Here is a 22,581-nt window from a genome sequence, read left to right on the forward strand (position 1 = left end):
TAGTTCCTGTTTGTATTTCACGCCTTCTAGTGAAAACATTATAAAACGCTACAACTGTAGTACGTGTATAAAACTACATACACATATATTCAGAATGGGAGGCCTACCTGGATTTCATGGCTTACTTTTAGTTACGAACAAACTAGCTTCATTACCTACTCAGAAATAAAATACTTAATGACTTACTGGATTTCTGGAGTGTGGCCTATCGGGCCATCATTGATGGTCATTGTTTTGTATGCAGACCAGAAGCAGGAGTTGCAAATTCTGCAAGATTAGGAGCCAGCAAATAAAAAATTATGCTTCACAAAGAACAACTCCCTCCTACTGCTGCCCCTCCCTCCAACTGATTCCAGCCATTAGTGCAGCCCTAGAGAATGCAGCTGCTAATAGTGACATCATGGAATGATGATGTCACCATTACTTGGCAGCATTCTATAGGCCTGCACTTGTTCACTGACTTCAGTTGGGGGGACGGGCAGCAGGAGGGAGGAGTTATTCTCTGTGAAGCATCATTTTTTTCTGCTTTCTTCTTATGGAGTCAGTGTTATTCTCCTACATCCTTTCTGACAGTAAATAAATGCCCAAAAGTGAAGGCTGGAAAATACCTAATCCAGAAATGAAATAAATAATTAATTAAGCAGTTAATTTGTGCATAGGGAATTAACTCAGTTAGTTAGAAATTACAAGTAATGCACCTAACCTAGGTAGGCCTAGCACCCTGAGTGCCAATTGCAGCCTATAAAAATGCTTTAAATAGACTTAGTGCACTTTAAGCAGACACGAACTACACACAAAATGTTACATTGCAGAATAACTATCAAGTCCCTTTATCAGTTGTTACATTTTAATAGATTAACCCAATGAGTTAATGCAAAGATGCACCAAAGTAAGCATTTTCCAAAAATATCAAATTTAGGCCATTGCAAGACATTTCAAAATGGAAAGCACACAAGCACACACATCATATTACCCGGATCATAAATCAGACATTCCAGAACACTACTGTAGTTTCAGAAATTGCAAGCTGCCTGTTTAAATCCCCTTGCCACAGCATTCAAATACTGAGAATTCCATGGAACTAGAGAACATTCCGTTGAAGGATTTCATACTGTCTGATGGACCACATTGTGCAGATTAAAGTCATGGAGCCAGGACGGATGCCTGTCAGCCGGCTTGTGGGTGTGTTCCAGAGGCTAAGCACATGCAAATTATGCCTCCAGCTAGCAAGTGACAAACGCAGGGGTGTGCCTGCTTGTCACCTAGGCAGATAGGAGTAGGTGTACAAAATGTAGATAGGGTGTCAGGAGGGACTGGCAAGCAGGCATGTAGGCCGCTGATGTTTTTGGCTAAGAGCAAGTGTAGTATCTGTTCTTAAAAATTAATATCTGATAGGCTCCCTATCTGGAGGCCATATATTAAATATATTTTTAGAACAGGGAGATGGGTAAAAACCTTGCTCTGTCCACTCCACGCTTTGACCAAGTATTGAAGTACTTCAAGGACCGGTGCACCTTTCTTATTCTGTCATCCAAAAATAGACAATTGCTGCTTTTCATCTTTAAGTGTGCTTGCGTGTCCGTTTTGCAATGTCTTGCACCACCTAAATTTGTCAATTTGCAAAAGGATTACTTTGGTGCACCTTTGCATTCATGAATACTATTATCTTTTAAAATGTAACAACAAATAATGGGAGTTAAAATCTGCTCTGCAATGTTGCATTTTGCGTCTAGTTCCTGACTCTGTGTATTTCACTCCTTCTAGTGAAAACATTATTAAATGCTACAATGGTACTACATGTATAGTACTACATATACATATACTCAGAATGTTAGGCCTACCTGGATTTCATGGCTTACTTTTATTTCCGAAACAAACTAGCTTCATTACCTACTCAGAAATAAAATACTTAATGACTTACTGGATTTCTGGAGTGTGGCCTATTGGGGCCTCATTGGTGGGCATTGTTTTGTATGCAGACCAGAAGCAGGAGTTGCAAATTCTGCAAGATTAGGAGCCTGCAAATAAAAAATGATGCTTCACAAAGAACAACTCCCTCCTACTGCTGCCCCTCCCTCCAACTGATTCCAGCCATTAGCTGCAGCTCTAAAGAATGCAGCTGCTAATAGTGACATCATGGAACGATGATGTCACCATTACTTGGCAACATTCTATAGGTCTGCATTTGTTCACTGACTTCAGTCGGGGGGAGAAGCAGCAGGAGGGAGGAGTTATTCTCTGTGAAGCATCTTATTTTTCTGGTTTCTTCTAATGGAGTAAGTTTTATCCTCCTACGGCCTTTCTGACAATAAAACAATGCCCAAAAGTGAAGGCTGTAAAAGACCTAATCTAAAAATTAAGTAATTAATAAAGCAGTTAATTTGTGCATAGGGAATTCACTCAGTTAGTTAGAAATTACAAGTAATGCACCTAACCTAGGTAGGCCTAGCACCCTGAGTGCAAATTGCAGCCTATAAAAATGCTTTAAATAGATTTAGTGCAATTTAAGCAGACACGAACTAGACACAAAATATTACATTACAGAATAACTATCAAGTCCCTTTATCAGTTGATACATTTTAAAAGATTAACCCAATGAGTGAATGCAAAGGTGCACCAAAGTAAACATTTTCCAAAATATCAAATTTAGGCCATTGCAAGACATTTCAAAATGGAAAGCACACAAGCACACACATCATATAACCCGGATCATAAATCAGACATTCCAGAACACTATTGTAGTTCCAGAAATTGCAAGCTGCCTGTTTAAATCCTCTTGTCACAGCATTCAAATGCTGAGAATTCTGTGGAACTAGAGAACATTCCGTTGAAGGATTTCACACTGTCTGATGGACCGCATTGTGCAGACAAAAGTCGTGGACCCAGGACGGATGCCTGTCAGCCGGCTTGTGGGTGTGTTCCAGAGGCTAAGCACATGCAAATTGTGCCTCCAGCTAGCAAGTGACTAATGTAGGGGTGTGCCTGCTTGTCACCTAGGCAGATAGGAGTTGGTGTGCAAAACGTAGATAGGGTGTCAGGAGCAGTGCCGTTTCTAGGGGCGGGCGAGCCGTGCAACTGCACGGGGCGCCCGCCGCGGCACTTAGTTACTCCTTCTTGCCTCTCCCGAGCGCTCCTGCTCGGGGGGCGGAGTTTCGCGGAATGACGCGTTGCGTCGTGACGTCACGACGCAAACGCGTCATTCCGCAAAGCCCCGCCCCCCGAGCAGGAGCGCTCGGGAGAGGCGAGAAGGAGAAGCAAGAAGGAGGAGGCGGCCGGCGCGGGACGTGAGGCGGCGGGACCGAAGAGCGGGAAGACGTAAGTATTCTCTCTCTCTCCCCCCCCTCTCCCCCTTCCTTCTCCTCAGCTTGAAACCTGCCTGCCGCTGCCGCACTGTGTAAAATGGGGGCACCTGCCTATGGGGATACCTGCCTGCCACACTGTGTAATATGGGGGCACCTGCCTATGGGGATACCTGCCTGCCACACTGTGTAATATGGGGGCACCTGCCTATGGGGATACCTGCCTGCCACACTGTGTAATATGGGGGCACCTGCCTATGGGGATACCTGCCTGCCACACTGTGTAATATGGGGGCACCTGCCTATGGGGATACCTGCCTGCCACACTGTGTAATATGGGGGCACCTGCCTGCGTACTGTGTAATATGGGGGAACCTGCCTGCGTACTGTGTAATATGGGGGCACCTGCCTGCGTACTGTGTAATATGGGGGCACCTGCCTGCGTACTGTGTAATATGGGGGCATCTGCCTGCGTACTGTGTAATATGGGGGCATCTGCCTGCGTACTGTGTAATATGGGGGCACCTACCTGCGTACTGTGTAATATGGGGGCATCTGCCTGCGTACTGTGTAATATGGGGGCATCTGCCTGCGTACTATGTAATATGGGGGCATCTGCCTGCGTACTGTGTAATATGGGGGCACCTGCCTGCGTACTGTGTAAAATGGGGATATCTGCCTGCCGTGCTGTGTAAAATGGGGATATCTGCCTGCCGTGCTGTGTAAAATGGGGATATCTGCCTGCCGCGCTGTGTAAAATGGGGATACCTGCCTGCTGCACTTTGTAAAATGGGGATACCTGCCTGCGTACTGTGTAAAATGGGGGCACCTGCCTGCGTACTGTGTAAAATGGGGATACCAGCCTTCCGTGCTGTGTAAAATGGGGACACCTGCCTGCCGCGCTGTGTAAAATGGGGACACCTGCCTGCCGCGCTGTGTAATATGGGGACACTTGCCTGCTGTAATGTGTAAAAAGGGGACTTTTTTATTTTTATTTTTTCCGTACTGTGGTGGGTGTGATGATATCAGATGAGGCCATGCCCACTTTAATGAGACCACGCCCATTTTAATCAGGCCACACACCCTTGTCGGGAGCGCGCGCGCCTACGGCGCGCGCATGCTTTTTCTTTTTATGGCTATATGGGGGGGGCACACTTTTTTTTTTTTTTTTTAGAGCAATAGGGGGGGGGGGGGGGCGCATTTTGAAATCTCGCACTGGGAGCCAAATTGTCTAGAAACGGCCCTGGTCAGGAGGGACTGGAAAGCAGGCCTGTATGCCGCTGATGCTTTTGGCTAAGAGCAAGTGTAGTATGTGTTCTTATAAGTTTAATATCTGATAGGCTCCCTACCTGGGGTCCATATATTAAATATATTTTTAGAAAATGGAGATGGGAAAAGACCTTGCTCTGTCCACTCCACGCTTTGACCAAGTATTGAAGTACTTCCAGGACCGGTGCACCTTTCCTATTATGTCATCCAAAAATAGACAATTGCTGCTTTTCATCTTTAAGTGTGCTTGCGTGTCCGTTTTGCAATGTCTTGCACCACCTAAATTTGTCAATTTGCAAAAGGATTACTTTGGTGCACCTTTGCATTCAGGAATATTATTATCTTTTAAAATGTAACAACAAATAATGGGAGTTAAAATCTGCTCTGCAATGTTGCATTTTGTGTCTAGTTCCTGACCCTGTGTATTTCACTCCTTCTAGTGAAAACATTATTAAATGCTACAATGGTACTACATGTATAGTACTACATATACATATACTCAGAATGTTAGGCCTACCTGGATTTCATGGCTTACTTTTATTTCCGAAACAAACTAGCTTCATTACCTACCCAGAAATAAAATACTTAATGACTTACTGGATTTCTGGAGTGTGGCCTATTGGGGCCTCATTGGTGGGCATTGTTTTGTATGCAGACCAGAAGCAGGAGTTGCAAATTCTGCAAGATTAGGAGCCTGCAAATAAAAAATGATGCTTCACAAAGAACAACTCCCTCCTACTGCTGCCCCTCCCTCCAACTGATTCCAGCCATTAGCTGCAGCTCTAAAGAATGCAGCTGCTAATAGTGACATCATGGAACAATGATGTCACCATTACTTGGCAACATTCTATAGGTCTGCATTTGTTCACTGACTTCAGTCGGGGGGAGAAGCAGCAGGAGGGAGGAGTTATTCTCTGTGAAGCATCTTATTTTTCTGGTTTCTTCTAATGAAGTAAGTTTTATCCTCCCACGGCCTTTCTGACAATAAAACAATGCCCAAAAGTGAAGGCTGGAAAAGACCTAATCTAGAAATTAAGTAATTAATAAAGCAGTTAATTTGTGCATAGGGAATTCACTCAGTTAGTTAGAAATTACAAGTAATGCACCTAACCTAGGTAGGCCTAGCACCCTGAGTGCAAATTGCAGCCTATAAAAATGCTTTAAATAGATTTAGTGCCATTTAAGCAGACACGAACTAGACACAAAATATTACATTACAGAATAACTATCAAGTCCCTTTATCAGTTGTTACATTTTAAAAGATTAACCCAATGAGTGAATGCAAAGGTGCACCAAAGTAAACATTTTCTAAAATATCAAATTTAGGCCATTGCAAGACATTTCAAAATGGAAAGCACACAAGCACACACATCATATAACCCGGATCGTAAATCAGACATTCCAGAACACTCTTGTAGTTCCAGAAATTGCAAGCTGCCTGTTTAAATCCTCTTGTCACAGCATTCAAATGCTGAGAATTCTGTGGAACTAGAGAACATTCCGTTGAAGGATTTCACACTGTCTGATGGACCGCATTGTGCAGATAAAGTCATGGAGCCAGATCGGATGCCTGTCAGCCGGCTTGTGGGTGTGTGCCAGAGGCTAAGCACATGCAAATTGTGCCTCCAGCTAGCAAGTGACAAACGCAGGGGTGTGCCTGCTTGTCACCTAGGCAGATAGGAGTAGGTGTGCAAAATGTAGATAGGGTGTCAGGAGGGACTGGAAAGCAGGCATGTAGGCCGCTGATGCTTTTGGCTAAGATCAAGTGTAATATCTGTTCTTATAAGTTTAATATCTGATAGGCCCCCTATCTGGAGGCCATATATTAAATGGATTTTTAGAACATGGAGATGGGAAAAGAGCTTGCTCTGTCCACTCCACGCTTTGACCAAGTATTGAAGTACTTCCAGGACCGGTGCACCTTTCCTATTCTGTTATTTAGGAATATTATTATTATTATTATTATCTTTTAAAATGAAACAGCTGATATAGGGAGTTAAAATCTGCTCTGCAATGTAGCATTTTGTGTCTAGTTCCTGTGTGTATTTCACGCCTTCTAGTGAAAACATTATAAAACGCTACAATTGTAGTACATGTATAGAACTACATACACATATATTCAGAATGTGAGGCCTATCTGGATTTCATGGCTTGCTTTTATTTACGAACAAACAAGCTTCATAACCTACTCAGAAATAAATTACTTAATGACTGACTGGTTTTCTGGAGTGTGGCCTATCGGGCCCTCATTGGTGGGCATTGTTTTGTATGTAGACCAGAAGCAAGAGATGCAAATCTGCAAGATTAGGAGCCAGCAAATAAAAAATGATACTTCACAAAGAACAACTCCCTCCTACTGCTGCCCCTCCCCCCAACTGATTCCAGCCATTAGCTGTAGCGCTAGAGAATGCAGCTGCTAATAGTGACATCATGGAACGATGATGTCACCATTACTTGGCAGCATTCTATAGGCCTGATTTTGTTCACTGACTTAAGTCGGGGGAGGGGCAGTAGGAGGGAGGAGTTATTCTCTGTGAAGCATCTTATTTTTCTGGTTTCTTCTAATGGAGTAAGTTTTATCCTCCTACGGCCTTTCTGACAATAAAACAATGGGCAAAAGTGAAGGCTGGAAAAGACCTAATCCAGAAATGAAATAAATAATTAATTAAGCAAATAATTTGTGCATAGGGAATTAACTTAGTTAGTTAGAAATTACAAGTAATGCACCTAAGCTAGGTAGGCCTAGCACCCTGAGTGCCAATTGCAGCCTATAAAAATGCTTTAAATAGATTTAGTGCAATTTAAGCAGACACGAACTAGACACAAAATATTACATTACAGAATAACTATCAAGTCCCTTTATCAGTTGTTACATTTTAATAGATTAACCCAATGAGTGAACGCAAAGATGCACCAAAGTAAGCAATTTTAAAAATATCAAATTTAGGCCATTGCAAGACATTTCAAAATGGAAAGCACACAAGCACATACATCATTTCTCTGACGTCCTAGTGGATGCTGGGGACTCCGTAAGGACCATGGGGAATAGACGGCTCCGCATGAGACTGGGCACATTTAAAGAAAGATTTAGGACTATCTGGTGTGCACTGGCTCCTCCCCCTATGACCCTCCTCCAAGCCTCAGTTAGATTTCTGTGCCCGGCCGAGCTGGATGCACACTAGGGGCTCTCCTGAGCTCCTAGAAAGAAAGTATAGTTTAGGTTTTTTATTTTACAGTGAGACCTGCTGGCAACAGGCTCACTGCAGCGAGGGACTAAGGGGAGAAGAAGCGAACCTACCTAAGTGGTGGTAGCTTGGGCTTCTTAGGCTACTGGACACCATTAGCTCCAGAGGGATCGCACACAGGACCCGACCTCGTCGTCCGTTCCCGGAGCCGCGCCGCCGTCCCCCTTACAGAGCCAGAAGCAAGAAGGTCCGGAAAATCGGCGGCTGAAGGACTTCTGTCTTCTCCAAGGTAGCGCACAGCACTGCAGCTGTGCGCCATTGCTCCTCATGCACACCACACACTTCGGTCACTGATGGGTGCAGGGCGCTGGGGGGGGGGGGCGCCCTGAGCAGCAATATTAACACCTTGGCTGGCAAAACTGACACCATATATAGCCCCAGAGGCTATATAGGTGTAAATTACCCCTGCCAGAATAACACAAAAAGCAGGAGAAAGCCCGCCGAAAAAGGGGCGGAGCCATCTCCCTCAGCACACTGGCGCCATTTTCCCTCACAGCTCCGCTGGAAGGATCGCTCCCTGGCTCTCCCCTGCAGTCCTGCACTACAGAAAGGGTAAAAAAGAGAGGGGGGGCACTAAATTTAGGCGCAGTATATATATATAATACAAGCAGCTATAGGGGAAAACACTCTGTATAGTGATATCCCTCTGTTATATAGCGCTCTGGTGTGTGCTGGCATACTCTCCCTCTGTCTCCCCAAAGGGCTTTGTGGGGTCCTGTCCTCTGTCAGAGCATTCCCTGTGTGTGTGCTGTGTGTCGGTACCGCTGTGTCGACATGTATGATGAGGAAAATGATGTGGAGGCAGAGCAAATGCCTGTAAATGTGTTGTCACCCCCTGAGGGGTCGACACCTGTGTGGATGGACTTATGGAAGGAATTACGTGACAGTGTCAGCTCCTTACATAAAAGGTTTGACGACATAGGACAGCCGGCTACTCAGCTTGTGACTGTTCCAGCGTCTCAAATGTCATCAGGGGCTTTAAAACGCCCGCTATCTCAGATGGCAGACACAGATGTCGACATGGATACCGACTCCAGTGTCGATGACGATGAGACTAGTGTACCCTCCAATAGGTCCACCCGTTACATGATTGAGGCAATGAAAAATGTATTACACATTTCTGATAGTACCCCAGGTACCACAAAAAAGGGTATTATGTTCGGTGAGAAAAAACTACCAGTAGTTTTTCCTGCATCTGAGGAATTAAATGAGGTGTGTGAGGAAGCGTGGACTTCCCCAGATAAGAAATTGATAATTTCTAAACGGTTATTGGCAGCGTACCCTTTCCCGCCAGAGGATAGGTCACGTTGGGAAACATCCCCTAGGGTAGATAAAGCCCTTACACGTTTATCAAAACAGGTGGCACTACCGTCTCAGGATACGGCCGCCCTAAAGGATCCTGCTGATAGAAAGCAGGAGGCTACCCTAAAAGCTATATATACACACACGGGCATTATATTGCGACCCGCTATTGCATCAGGATGGATGTGCAGTGCTGCTGCTGCTGCGTGGTCAGATTCCCTGTCGGATAATATTGATACCCTGGATAGGGACAATATTTTGCTGACAGTAGAGCATATAAAAGACGCTGTATTATACATGCGCGAGGGATATTTGCCGGCTGGCATCAAAAATAAGCGCAATGTCCATTGCCGCCAGAAGGGGGTAATGGACTCGGCAGTGGTCAGGTGATGCCGATTCAAAAAGGCACATGGAAGTTTTGCCTTATAGGGGGGTGGAACTGTTTGGGGATGGTCTTTCAGACCTCGTTTCCACAGCTACGGCTGGGAAATCGACATTTTTGCCACAGGCTACCCCACAGCAAAAGAAAGCACCGTATTATCAAGTACAGTCCTTTCGACCCCATAAACACAAGAAGGCTCGAGGCGCATCCTTTCTGCCGAGAGGCAAAGGTAGAGGGAAAAAGCTGCAGCATACAGCCAGTTCCCAAGAGCAACAGTCCTCCCCCGCGTCCGGTAAGTCCACAGCATGACGCTGGGGCTTCACAGGCGGACCCGGGTACGGTGGGGGCCCGTCTCAGAAATTTCAGCACACAGTGGGCTCTCTCACAGGTGGATCCCTGGATCCTTCAAGTAGTATCTCAGGGGTACAGGCTGGAATTCGAGACGTCCCCCCCCCCCCCGCCGTTTTCTAAAATCTGCCTTACCAGCAACTCCCTCTGCCAGGGTCAGGGAGGCAGTGTTGGTGGCTATCCAAAAAACTGTATTCACAGCAAGTGATTGTCAAGGTACCCCTCCTTCAGCAAGGAAAGGGTTACTATTCCACAATGTTTGTGGTACCGAAACCGGACGGTTCGGTGAGACCCATCTTAAATTTAAAATCCTTGAACACGTATATCACAAAGTTCAAGTTCAAGATGGAATCGCTCAGGGCGGTTATTGCGAGCCTGGACGAGGGGGATTACATGGTCTCTCTGGACATCAAGGATGCCTACCTGCATGTCCCCATTTACCCTCCTCACCAGGAGTACCTCAGATTTGTGGTACAGGACTGTCACTATCAGTTCCAGACGCTGCCGTTTGGGTTATCCACGGCACCGAGGGTCTTTACCAAGGTAATGGCCGAAATGATGATACTCCTTCGCAAGAAGGGAGTTTTAATTATCCCGTACTTGGACGATCTCCTGATAAAGGCGAGGTCCAAGGAACAGTTGGTAGTGGGGGTAGCACTTTCTCGGGAAGTGCTACAACAGCACGGCTGGATTCTCAATATTCCAAAGTCACAGCTGGTCCCGACGACACGTCTTCTGTTCCTAGGAAAGATTCTGGACACAGACCAGAAAAAAGTGTTTCTTCCAGTGGAAAAAGCCGAGGAGTTGTCATCTCTAGTCAGAGACCTCCTAAAACCGGGACAGGTGTCGGTACATCAATGCACACGAGTCCTGGGAAAAATGGTAGCTTCGTACGAAGCAATTCCATTCGGAAGGTTCCACGCAAGGACTTTCCAGTGGGACCTGTTGGACAAATGGTCCGGGTCCCATCTCCAGATGCTACAGCGGATAACCCTGTCGGCAAGGACCAGGGTGTCGCTGCTGTGATGGCGGCAGAGGGCTCATCTACTAGAGGGCAGCAGATTCGGAATACAGGACTGGGTCCTGGTGACCACGGATGCCAGCCTTCGGGGCTGGGGTGCAGTCACACAGGGAAGAAATTTCCAAGGACTGTGGTCAAATCAGGAGATTTCGCTTCACATAAATATTCTGGAGCTAAGGGCCATTTACAATGCCATAAGCCAAGCAAAAAAGATATTGCGCCAGGTCAAGGGACCCTCAGGCGATCGCTGTGGACGCTCTAGTAACACCGTGGGTGTACCAGTTGGTTTATGTGTTTCCTCCTCTGCCTCTGATTCCCAAGGTACTGAGAATAATACGAAGGTGAGGAGTGAAAACTATACTCGTGGTTCCGGACTGGCCAAGTAGAGCTTGGTACCCGGAACTTCAAGAGATGCTTTCAGAGGACCCTTGGCCTCTGCCGCTCAGACAAGACCTGCTGCAGCAGGGGCCCTGTCTGTTCCAAGACTTACCGCGGCTACGTTTGACGGCATGGCGGTTGAACACCGGATCCTGAAGGAAAAGGGCATTCCGGAGGAAGTCATCCCTACCCTGATCAAAGCCAGGAAGGATGTCACCGCAAAACATTATCACTGCATTTGGCGGAAATATGTTGCTTGGTGTGAGGACAGGAAGGCCCCAACGGAGGAATTTCAACTGGGTCGATTCCTGCATTTCCTGCAAGCAGGGGTGACGTTGGGCCTCAAATTGGGGTCCATTAAGGTCCAGATTTCGGCCCTGTCGATTTTCTTCCAGAAAGAACTGGCTTCACTGCCTGAAGTTCAGACTTTTGTCAAAGGAGTTCTGCATATTCAGCCTCCTTTTGTGCCCCCAGTGGCACCTTGGGATCTCAATGTGGTTTTGGAGTTCCTGAAATCACATTGGTTTGAACCACTTAAGACTGTGGATTTGAAATATCTCACGTGCAAAGTGGTCATGCTGTTGGCCCTGGCTTCGGCCAGGCGTGTGTCAGAATTGGCGGCTTTGTCATATAAAAGCCCTTATCTGATTTTCCATATTGATAGGGCAGAGTTGAGGACTCGTCCTCAGTTTCTCCCGAAGGTGGTATCAGCGTTTCACTTGAACCAGCCTATTGTGGTGCCTGCGGCTACTAGGAACTTGGAGGATTCCAAGTTACTGGACGTAGTCAGGGCCCTGAAAATTTATGTTTCCAGGACGGCTGGAGTCAGGAAAACTGACTCGCTGTTTATCCTGTATGCACCCAACAAACTGGGTGCTCCTGCTTCTAAGCAGGCTATCGCGCGCTGGATTTGTAGCACTATTCAGCTGGCGCATTCTGCGGTGGGACTACCGCAGCCTAAATCTGTAAAAGCCCATTCCACAAGGAAGGTGGGCTCATCATGGGCGGCTGCTCGAGGGGTCTCGGCTTTACAACTTTGCCGAGCTGCTACTTGGTCAGGGGCAAACACGTTTGCAAAATTCTACAAATTTGATACCCTGGCTGAGGAGGACCTGGAGTTCTCTCATTCGGTGTTGCAGAGTCATCCGCACTCTCCCGCCCGTTTGGGAGCTTTGGTATAATCCCCATGGTCCTGACGGAGTCCCCAGCATCCACTAGGACGTCAGAGAAAATAAGAAATTACTCACCGGTAATTCTATTTCTCGTAGTCCGTAGTGGATGCTGGGCGCCCATCCCAAGTGCGGATTGTCTGCAATACTTGTAAATAGTTATTGTTACACAAATCGGGTTGTTATTGCGAGCCATCTGTTCAGAGGCTCCGTTGTTATCATACTGTTAACCGGGGTTCCTATCACGAGTTATACGGTGTGATTGGTGTGGCTGGTATGAGTCTTACCCGGGATTCAAAATCCTTCCTTATTGTGTCAGCTCTTCCGGGCACAGTGTCCTAACTGAGGCTTGGAGGAGGGTCATAGGGGGAGGAGCCAGTGCACACCAGATAGTCCTAAATCTTTCTTTAGATGAGCCCAGTCTCCTGCGGAGCCGTCTATTCCCCATGGTCCTTACGGAGTCCCCAGCATCCACTACGGACTACGAGAAATAGAATTACCGGTGAGTAAATTCTTATTATAACCCGGATCATAAATCAGACATTCCAGAACACTATTGTAGTTCCAGAAATTGCAAGCTGCCTTTTTAAATCCTCTTGCCACAGCATTCAAATGCTGAGGATTCTGTGGAAATAGAGAACATTCTGTTGAAGGATTTCACACTGTCTGATGGACCACATTGTGCAGACAAAAGTCGTGGAGCCAGGACGGATGCCTGTCAGCCGGCATGTGGGTGTATTCCAGAGGCTAAGCACATGCAAATTGTGCCTCCAGCTAGCAAGTGACTAATGCAGGGGTGTGCCTGCTTGTCACCTAGGCAGATAGGAGTTGGTGTTGCAAAATGTAGATAGGGTGTCAGGAGGGACTGGAAAGCAGGCATGTATGCCGCTGATGCTTTTGGCTAAGATCAAGTATAATAACTGTTCTTAGAAGTTTAATATCTGAAAGGCCACCTATCTGGGGGCCATATATTAAGTGTATTTTTAAAACAGAGAGATGAGAAAAGAGCTTGCTCTGTCCACTCCACGCTTTGACCAAGTATTGAAGTACTTCCAGGACCGGTGCACCTTTCCTATTCTGTCATCCAAAAATAGACAATTGCTGCTTTTCATCTTTAAGTGTGCTTGCGTGTCCATGTTGCAATGTCTTACACCACCTAAATTTGTCAATTTGCAAAAGGATTACTTTGGTGCACCTTTGCATTCAGGAATAATATTATCTTTTAAAATGTAACAACTGATATAGGGAGTTGAAATCTTATCTGTAATGAGGCATTTTGTGTCTAGTTCCTGAATGTGTGTATTTCACGCCTTCTAGTAAAAACATTATAAAACGCTACAATGGTACTACATGTATAGCACTACATAAACAAATACTCAGAATGTGAGGCCTACCTGGATTTCATGGCTTACTTTTAGTTACGAACAAAGTAGCTTCATTACCTACTCAGAAATAAATTACTTAATGACTTACTGGATTTCTGGAGGGAGGCCTATCGGGCCCTCATTGGTGGGCATTGTTTTGTATGCAGACCAGAAGCAAGAGATGCAAATCTGCAAGATTAGGAGCCAGCAAATAAAAAATGATGCTTCACAAAGAACAACTCCCTCCTACTGCTGCCCCTCCCTCCAACTGATTCCAGCCATTAGCTGCAGCCCTAGAGAATGCAGCTGCTAATAGTGACATCATGGAACGATGATGTCACCATTACTTGGCAGCATTCTATAGGCCTGCACTTGTTCACTGACTTCAGTCAGCGGGAGGGGCAGCAGGAGGGAGGAGTTATTCTCTGTGAAGCGTAATTTTTTTCTGGTTTCTTCTAATAGAGTGTTATCCTCCTACATCTTTTCTGACAGTAAAACAATGCCCAAAAGTGAAGGCCAGAAAAGACCTAATCCACAAATGAAATAAGTAATTAATTAAGCAGTTAATTTGTGCATAGGGAATTAACTTAGTAAGTTAGAAATTACAAGAAAGGCACCTAACCTAGGTAGGCCTAGCACCCTGAGTGCCAATTGCAGCCTATAAAAATGCTTTAAGGAGTTGGTGTGCAAAATGTAGATAGGTTGTCAGGAGGGACTGGAAAGCAGGCATGCATGCCGCTCATGCTTTTGGCTAAGATCAAGTGTAGTATCTGTTCTTATAAGTTTAATATCTGATAGGCTCCCTATCTGGAGGCCATATATTAAATATATTTTTAGAACAGGGAGATGGGAAAGGAGCTTGCTCTGTCCACTCCATGCTTTGACCAAGTATTGAAGTACAGTACTTCCAGGACTGGTGCACTTTTCCTATTCTGTCATCCAATAATAGACAATTGCTGCTTTTCATCTTTAAGTGTGCTTGCGTGTCCATTTTGCAATGTCTTGCAACACCTACATTTGTCAGTTTGCAAAAAGATTACTTTGGTGCACCTTTGCATTCAGGAATATTATTATCTTTTAAATGTATCAACTGATATAGGGAGCTGAAATCTGCTCTGCAATGTAGCATTTTGTATCTAGTTCTAGACTGCATGTATTTCACTCCCAGTGAAATAATTTTTGAAAAATGTGGTACTCATGTGCATCTTGATTCAACAATGGGGTTGATCATGCATAAACTTTATTGAGTGAAGTAATGCTGAAATTAATAGTACTAATAAAAGTCGCTTTGTCTGGTGTTGGTGGTAACACCTTATGGGTCTTTCTCAGGGAGTTAGCCTGTGATTGCACTTTTATTTCTGTCTAGATAGTCCAAATAAAAGTTCCTGATATAATTAGTCTGTTTATTTGCTCTATTTCAAGGAAAAACTGGATTGAAAAATGAGGACCGTTTTCTATAATGACCAATAAAGAATAAGACTGCGGCGTCCCGCTCCTCCTTATTCAATGTGTGCACACTATATATAAAAGATTTCTGAGGTTCTTCACAGCACCGTATGACAATAAATGTAGGCAGTGGTGCACTAAACGGGACTCCGGACTGTCCTCTTTTTCCCCCTTGCCTCAGGCTCCGGAGATGTAGCCATACGCGGTCATTACTCCGGGCGCTGATGCACTGAGGAGATGGGTCCTGTCTTGGGGATCACCTGTTGGCAGATGTGGCTCTCCGAGCGGCCTCTGTAACAAACTACCCCTATGGAAACTCACCTCGTCGTCCTCCTCTGCCGTCCACCTTGTACCGGTGCTGGCTTTCTTCCTCCACTAGTGTCCTCTCCGTCCAATGTCCTCCTCTGCTTCCAAGTCCGGGGTCACGTGACCGGGGTGATCCTTCTGCGGAGGTGATTCACTGAGTGTCTTTAATGCTGGTTATTCTCTTTGCTGTAGGTCTGGTGTGATTGCTCCAACGCGTTTTTACCCTTCCGGGTCTTCTTCTGGGAGAATGATGTAGTTTCAAATGTCTCTTAGAGTTCCATCTTTATTTCCAAATTCGCCCTTCCCACCTCTTTCTGATTGGTGTCCCTATCACTCGATTGGTTTCTCAATCTGTCATTCTATTGCTCATGTGCAGATTATTATTATGTTTTCTTTTGATTAACCTGCTCTCCCTATTATTTGTAGCTATATTCAGACAATAAATGAATAAATAATTGGGTAATTTCATGAATATGTGAATATGTAAAACATAGAAACATAGAATTTGACGGCAGATAAGAACCACTTGGCCCATCTAGTCTGCCCTTTTTTTTATCCTTCATTGATTGACTAATTCTAACGTGTGTATGAGAAATTGCACTATTTTGACAGTTTCAAATAATTAAAATCATTGAAGATTTAATTGATTATATGCGATATTAATTAATATTCTGGCATACTCATTACATATGAATTATGATGATATGGTTTTAATCTGAATAGGTTTTTATTGTTTCTTTATGCACCGATTCTATATTTTCATGTACAACACATGATTCGACCACAAATGAGCTGTCACTTGCATATGATTGATCTAACTTCATTGTCAGTGTTGAGACCTTTAGGGGTCAAAGTGTCCATATTGATAATGAGTCTAAATTCTTCCTTATTTAGTTGATGTATAAAGTCTCCTCCTCTCCAATTTGCTGGACTATCCTCATCCCTACAAACGTGAGTGTTGAGGGATTGCTATCATGGAATTTTTTTAAGTGTGCGGAAAGTGGGTGGTCCTCTACAGCTTTCTTTATAATTTGTAAATGCTGCATTATCCTAGTGTTCAGTTTTCTTACTGTTCATCCTATATATTGCTTATGACATGGACATTCCGAGATGTGCATCACTCCCTTACTATGGCAGGTGAGGGTATCCTTGATCTAATACTCCATCTTATTGGAGGTGGATATTATTGCTTGTGTAGGTTTTGTGCTCCTGCTTTTTGTGGTAGTGCATGCTTTGCTGTTACCACAATGGTAAAAGCCTCCTTTTAACTTTTGTTTGTCAATGGTCATCTGTACTTGTTTTTTTGGTGCTATATGATTCTCTACAATTTTTTTTTATGTTGGGTACCCTCCTGATATAACTTTGGGTTTGGGTGGTAAAATGTCAGCCAAAGTGTCATCTTGTAACAGAATTGGCCAGTACTTATTGATAATCTTTTTGACCTCATTAGACTGGCTGGAATATTGTGTAATGAAATAGACATTGTTAGTGTCTGTTTGGCCCTGTTTTTGTATTCTAAAAGTGATCCTCTCTCCAACTCTCTCACCTTTGTATAGGCCTCCTGGATGTTCCTATTGCCATAGTTCTTCTCTGTTACTTTACATTTTAGTTCTTGTCCCTGTGTGTCATAATCAGTCAACCTTGAGCAGTTACGCCTAAGTCTTTTGAATTGTCCTAACGGTATATTGCTGAGCCAGTTTGGATAGTGACCACTTGATGTGAGAATGAAGCTGTTCACATCAACTGCTTTGTGAAAGGTATTTGTGTGGATATTGTTCTCATGTATAAATATGTTGAGATCTAGAAATTCAACCTGTGTTTTACAGTAATTTGTTGTGACTCAAAGGTTATGATCATTATCGTTTATGTGTCTAATGAATGCATCCAGTGAATCTGGGTCTCCTTTCCATATGAAGAACACGTCGTCAATATATCTTGTCCAGAGGACGAGGTTCGCAGTCGAGCTCATGGTGGGACCAGATGTGCTCATCCTCCCAATAACTCATGAAGAGATTTGCGTAGCTCGGCGCGAACCTCATCCCCATTGCTGTACCATTCACCTGTAGGTGCATCAGCGCCCAGGGTAGTGACCTCGTACGGCCGCATCTCCGGAGCCTGAGGCAAGAGAACAGTCCGGATTCCCATTTAGTGCACCACTGCCTACATTTATTGTCATACGGTGCTGTGTAGAACCTTAGAAACCTTTTATACATAGTGTGCACACGTTGAATAAGGAGGAGCGGGACGCCGCAGTCTTATTCTGTTTTTGGTCATTATAGAAAACGGTCCTCATTTTTCAATCCAGTTTTCATTGGAATAGAGCAAAGGAACTGACTATTTATATCAGGAACTTTTATTTGGACTATCTAGACAAAAATATAAGTGCAATCACAGGCTAACTCCCTGAGAAAGACCCATAAGGTGTTACCACCAACACCAGACAAAGCGACTTTTATTAGTACTATTAATTTCCGCATTACTTCACTCAATAAAGTTTATGCATGATCAACCCCATTGTAGTTGAATCAACATACACATGAGCACCACATTTTTGTAAGACTAAGCAACACCAGGGGTAGAGAGCTATATAACCCAAAAGTTTTACTGTATATAACAGGCAATAAGGACAGATTGCCAATATAAGCAGCACTCCCAGAACCGTACTGACACCACTTTGCGCAGTCGCAATATTGTTTTGTATTTGAAATTTATTCTATTCGTCCAGCTACTGCAGTAAGAGGTAAAACGTATGCATATGGGATTACTTGGTGACAGACAAGATAGGGCCAAAAGGGCACAGGAGTTATTTTCAGAACTCACTAACACCAGCAACCACTATACCCAGCTGAATGAGTTTCTTACCACATTCAAAACCCTTGAGAAACTGATACACAAAGAAAATAAATTATGGTGGGCTACACAAACACTCATTGTCACAACTGAGGGCTGGTGTCGGTAGCTGGAAGCCTCAGTTGTAGGGGCTGACGGGTACGTGAATTTAGGAGGTGAGAGAGGACTCCTAGACATGTGCTGAGACAGTAGCACCAGATGCCCGAAGGCGTGACCACGACAACAGGAGGTGCCTTTGAGGGTTTTTATTAAATCATAAAAGACAAAGGATGTGCAACCAAACAATAAATGTCACAAGTGAGTCTCTGAATCACAACTGGTTAAGACCAGTAATCCGGAGTATAAGTGGGAGTGCTATATGATACTTGAGTACACAGGTGAAACATAAAGTGATGCTGGAGATCGTAGGTTAAGCTTTAAGTGATGCTGGGGATCACAGGTAAAGCTTTGAGTGATGCTGGGGATCGCAGGTAAAGCTTTGAGTGATGCTGGGGATCACAGGTAAATACTCCAGTTATGGTGAGTACTGGTAGTAGTGGAGACAGAGGACTGCTAGAGAGTGGCTGCTGGAAGCTCGAGTCATACACTCTGCTAGCGCTGGGTGCGGGAACAAGGAAGACAGGTTGCACCACAGAGCATCAGCACAGGAGAACTGGAGCTGCACCGCAGAGAGTAACCAGAAGGGAGTCAGGCTATACTGCAGGGAGTATTCACAGGAGAGTCCTTAGTGAAGCTGCATACTGGAACGCTGGAGAGATAATTGAAGCAGTGACAACCTTCTGGGTGCTGGGACAGGATATTTATACCTGCTGGATAGCAGGGATTGGCTGACAATTATGATCAGGCTCTGGCAGCACTGCGGATAGGTTTGGAGAGTAACATGTGATTCAATCCAAAATGGCAAGAAACGGCGTCCAGTTACCTGGATCGTGACAGCACCCGCCCCCTTTAGAAGTGGCCCCAGGACACTTCTTAGGTTTTCGCGGAAATCTGGTATGGAATTTCTGAACCAATTTAGGAGCATGGACATCAGATGCATTTGTCCAGGAACGTTCCTCAGGATCATAGCTCTTCCAATCTATCAAATACTGGAGATGACCATATCTAATACGTGAATCCAGGATCTTGGCGACCTCATACTCAACACCACATTGAGTCTGGACTTTGGGAGCAGGGGGAAGCGCTGAATGGAAGCGATTCAGAATCATTGGTTTGAGGAGTGAAACATGGAACGTCCTAGGAACTTTCAGAAACGGAGGTAGCTGAAGCTTGTAAGCCATTGGGTTCACAACTAGTTCAATCAGGAAAGGTATGATATAGTGGGGGGGGGGGCGAATTTCATACTCTCAGTCCCTCAGTCGTAGATTCTTCGTAGACAGCCAAACGCGGTCACCAACTTTAAGGGCAGGAATTGCCCTACGCTTCTTATCCACAAATCTCTTGTACCTGGAGGATGCTTTTAAAAGAGCTGCACGAACATTCTTCCAGTTATTTGAAAACTGCCGAATCGTGATATCAGCTGAAGGCACCAATGTTGCTGGAAGCGGTTGGAACTAAGGAACTTTTGGGTGAAACCCATAATTGGTGAAGAATGGCGTGGCGGAAGATGAAGAATGATACTGATTGTTGTGGCAGAAGTTGAACCCAATCACCCTGGGAAGAGGATACATAGATACGGCGGAAGGCCTCCAAGTCTTGATTCACCCTCTCAGTTTGCCCATTGGTATGAGGGTGATAGGCTGTAGAGAATTTCAGCTTGACTTGGAGTGCCTGACAAAAACTTCACCAGAACTTGGCCACAAACTGAACACCTCTATCGGAAATTATCTCCACAGGGAGACTGTGTAATCTGAAGATCTCTTGAATAAAGACTTGTGCCAACTTGGAAGCTGATGGAAGGCCGGTGAGAGGAATTAAATGAGCCATCTTGGTGAACCGGTCAACTACCACCCAGATGGTGTTGAATTTGTTACACACAGGGAGATCTGTGATCAAATCCATCGAAAGATGGATCCACGGACGATGAGGAACAGACAAAGGAACCAGTTGCCCAGCGGGTGACTGGTGGGGTACTTTGTGTTGGGCACATTTTGTGCAGGAAGCCACAAATTCAGCAATGTCCTTCTTTAGGGTCAGCCACCAGTATGATCTGGAAACAAATTCTAAGGTCTTGTGTATGCACACGTGTCCGGCAAAGCGAGAGGAATGTGCCCAATGCAAGAGCTTCCTTCTGAGAGCCGGCTTCACAAAACTTTTCCCTAGCAGGGGCATAGAGTCCATCCTCGCTGCGGAGAACGCCACTGGATCAATGATATAATGCTTGTCAGTAGACTTAGACTCATTTTCTTGCTCCCAGGAGCGGGAAAGGGGATCAGCCTTGCGATTCTGTGACCCTGGACAAAACTGCAATTTGAAGTCAAATCTGGAAAAGAAAAGTGCCCACCTGGCTTGGCGAGGGTTAAGACATTGAGCGCCTTTTAGGTACAGGAGATTCTTGTGATCCGTCATGATGGTGATGGTATGAGAAGCTCCTTCTAATAAGTACCTCCACTCTTCCAAAGCGAGCTTGATTGCCAAAAGTTCTTGATCGCCAATGGTGTAATTACACTCGGCAAGAGAGAACTTTCATGAGAAGCCACAAGGATGTAGATGACCATCGTTAGCTCTTTGAGACAGTACTGTGCCCACTCCAATGGAAGAGGCGTCCACCTCAAGGACGAAGGGTGAACTGGTATCTAGCTGTTTCAAAACTGGAGCAGAGATGAATCTTTGTTTCGACAAATGAAAGGCTTGGGTAGCTTCTTCTGACCATTTGGAAGGATTGGCACCTTTTTTGGTAAGAGCAGTAATAGGCGCTACAACGGTGGAAAAGTCTCGAATAAATTTCCTGTAATAATTGGCAAACCCTAGGAATCTCTGGATGCCCTTGAGGGTTACAGGAATCTGCCAATCTCGGATCGCTTGAAGTTTCTCAGGGTCCATATCCAGACCGGAACCGGATACAATATACTCCAGGAACGGGATGAATTTTACTTCAAAGACGCACTTTTCCAGTTTGCAATACAATTGATTGGTACGGAGATGGGACAAAACCGATGTTCCTCCAGATCATTCGCGAAGATAAGGATATCATCGAGATAAACCACAACATGACGATAAAGAATGTCTCTGAAGATTTCATTCACGAATACCGCTGGAGCATTGCTGAGTCCGAAAGGCATGACGAGGTACTCGTAATGTCCGTCGCGGGTGTTAAAAGCGGTCTTCCACTCGTCACCCTTTCGGATTTGGATGAGATTATAAGCACCCCTCAGATCTAACTTTGTGAAGATAGTGGCTCCACTGATGCGGTCAAATAACTCGGTGATAAGCGGCAGAAGGTACCGATTTTTTTACTGTGATGTAATTCAGACCCTGGTAGTCAATACAAGGCCGCAGGCCACCATCTTTCTTCTTTACGAAGAAGAAGCCTGCACCAGCTGGAGAAGACGAAGGCCGGATAAACCCTTTAGCCAGATTTTCCTTGATATACTCCTCCATGGAGTGGGTTTCAGGCAATGACAATGGATACGTGCGTCCACGAAGAGGAGTTTTCCATGGAATGAGATCAATAGGGCAATCCCATTCTTTATGGGGAGGAAGAATATCGGCTGAAGACTTGCTGAATATATCAGTGAAATCCTGATTTGGGGAAGGTGGAACATCTGGAGATTTAGAGGAGGAGTTGCAAACTTGAAGCACTTTATGTAGACATGTCTCAGAACAGGAAGGACCCCATGCCAGGATATGGGTCGTCTTCCAATCAATTTGAGGATTATGCAAACGAAGCCATGGGAGGCCTAGAACCACAGGATGAGTGGCCCCTGGGATTACCAGGAAGGAAATCAGCTCTGTATGCAGAACCCCTACCTTCAGACGGATAGGTAGGGTTTTGGAGGTAATCACCGCATCAGGAATCTTACTGCTGTCCATGGCAGTTAAAGATATAGGAGATGACAGTCTCTCAGTGGTTAGAGACCACTGCTTAACAAACTTCTCAGTTATAAAGTTCCCGGCTGCTCCAGAATCCAACAAGGCAATAAGATTCTTGGTACGCTGAGCCACCTAAAGAGAAACTGAGAGGTTGCAGTCACTTGAAGATGGAGAGGAATTCATTACCCCTAGCCGACCCTCTCCTTGGCGGGTGTCAAAGTCAAAAATAT

The 22,581-nt window shown here is 45.0% G+C and overlaps 5 non-coding genes across 5 annotated transcripts; all 5 read left to right on the top strand.

Moving 5' to 3' along the window:
• The first annotated feature begins 1,321 nt into the window (after positions 1–1,321).
• LOC134960555 (U2 spliceosomal RNA) lies at positions 1,322–1,519 on the top strand. Its single transcript, XR_010187780.1, has one exon. It is a non-coding gene; the product is annotated as a U2 spliceosomal RNA (small nuclear RNA).
• A 3,054-nt stretch (positions 1,520–4,573) lies between these two features.
• LOC134960289 (U2 spliceosomal RNA) lies at positions 4,574–4,763 on the top strand. The gene has a single exon (XR_010187733.1). It is a non-coding gene; the product is annotated as a U2 spliceosomal RNA (small nuclear RNA).
• Positions 4,764–6,306: 1,543 nt separating this feature from the next.
• On the top strand, positions 6,307–6,494 carry LOC134960123 (U2 spliceosomal RNA). Its single transcript, XR_010187704.1, has one exon. It is a non-coding gene; the product is annotated as a U2 spliceosomal RNA (small nuclear RNA).
• Positions 6,495–13,295: 6,801 nt separating this feature from the next.
• On the top strand, positions 13,296–13,485 carry LOC134960367 (U2 spliceosomal RNA). The gene has a single exon (XR_010187746.1). It is a non-coding gene; the product is annotated as a U2 spliceosomal RNA (small nuclear RNA).
• A 1,024-nt stretch (positions 13,486–14,509) lies between these two features.
• On the top strand, positions 14,510–14,704 carry LOC134960167 (U2 spliceosomal RNA). The gene has a single exon (XR_010187712.1). It is a non-coding gene; the product is annotated as a U2 spliceosomal RNA (small nuclear RNA).
• Positions 14,705–22,581: the final 7,877 nt, after the last annotated feature.

The sequence above is a fragment of the Pseudophryne corroboree genome, chromosome 1, assembly GCF_028390025.1.
Source record: "Pseudophryne corroboree isolate aPseCor3 chromosome 1, aPseCor3.hap2, whole genome shotgun sequence".
Classification (NCBI taxonomy): domain Eukaryota; kingdom Metazoa; phylum Chordata; class Amphibia; order Anura; family Myobatrachidae; genus Pseudophryne; species Pseudophryne corroboree.